This window comes from Sinocyclocheilus anshuiensis, unplaced genomic scaffold (genome assembly GCF_001515605.1).
Source record: "Sinocyclocheilus anshuiensis isolate Anshui unplaced genomic scaffold, SAMN03320099.WGS_v1.1 scaffold1163, whole genome shotgun sequence".
Lineage (NCBI taxonomy): Eukaryota > Metazoa > Chordata > Actinopteri > Cypriniformes > Cyprinidae > Sinocyclocheilus > Sinocyclocheilus anshuiensis.
The window spans coordinates 267319-268872 of NW_015544295.1; positions in this window are offsets into that span (position 1 = coordinate 267319).

Consider the following 1554-nt stretch of genomic DNA (forward strand, 5'->3'; position numbering starts at 1 on the left):
GTTCATCTTCAGAACACAAATTAAGATTTTTTGATGAAATCCGAGAGCTTTCTGACCCTCCATAGACAGCAACGAAACTGACTTTTTTTTTACTGAGATTTTTACTGAGTGACTGTGTCTGAAGTTGTCTATACATATCTATGAATAAAGCCCCGTTCGCACTAAGAACGATAACTATAAAGATAACTATAAAGATAACGATATTAGTGTCCACACCAGCGAACGATATCGTCTGTTTATTCTAAGCGCACGCGCGTCTGCCACTTTAAATTCTCGAGCTCGTTACAGCAGGATGGATTCTGATTGGCTGTCAATTTTTTATCGTTCATCAGTTGGAGAAAAATCATTTTGAAAGTGATTCCAACTATATCATTTCTCTTTGTCTTTATCGTTATAGTTGTTATAGTTGTGGTGTGAACTCTGCTAATATTGAGAACGATTTTTAGAACTATATCTTTATCGCTATCTTTATAGTTATCGTCCTTGGTGTGAACGGGCCCTAAGTCTCTTAAAATATCAGGTAATTTGACCATTTTATGACAAGTCAAGGTTACTTTATGTTATGTGGTGCAACTCTCAAAATCATAATGATATTTCTGAATTAATAATTCATTATCATTTTAAAAAAACTATACTTTTACCTTGAAAAATACATTTTAATGTATTTTAAGAATCTTCAAAACGCCTCATTTCGTGTTCCGCAGAACAAATAATTTAGAATAAAATGAATATTAATAAATAATGACCAAATTGTCATTCTGAGATGCATCATCACGTACACTAAAAGAAGTGACTGCTCTGCATGCTCTAAGAATACAAGGATGACCAAACAACATGTGGCTCACAACATATGCGTTGTTAGCAATCACTCAATAAATAGATTAATGTGTTATGTTTTATAACTAGTTCGTTTTAGAGCTGCTTATGTTGGACCTGGGCCATTCGGGACACGACTGTGGTAGAAATGAATGGCTCAACATGTCTGTGCGCTGTCATCACATGTTAACACTTTGGCATTGAAGCTCTGAACCCAAACAAGATCCCATGTCCACTTGTCATCTGTGTTTTTTTACAGCATCTCCCAGTCTTTATTTAATGGGATACACGTGGGTATATTCTGGGCCGGGGCTGTGGTTGGGGGAACTGCTACCTAGGTTTCTGTTGCTAGGTGTCTGATCGAGACTCCGTGTTGGTTTATTTCCATCGCTAAGGTAGCACCAGCAAAGTTCGAGACGTGAATAAATAAGATCAGGTTTCAGGGCCACAGATCTCACCGCCGCTTCGTAAACTGAAGGGGGTGAAGCAAGGGAGGGAAAAAAAGTGGGAGAGGGACATGGGGGGTGCTAGACGTGTGGTGTTTCATTAGGACACATCACATCCCTCTTGCTCTGAGCCGCCCGATCCTAAAAAACCGTGGCTGACACCCTTGGCATCCTGCTGGGGCCGACGGAATTCCGGTCTGGTGAGAAGATTCACTGCTTAAGCCCTCTGATGCTTGGCATTCACACACACACACACACACACACACACACACACACACACACACACAGAGCC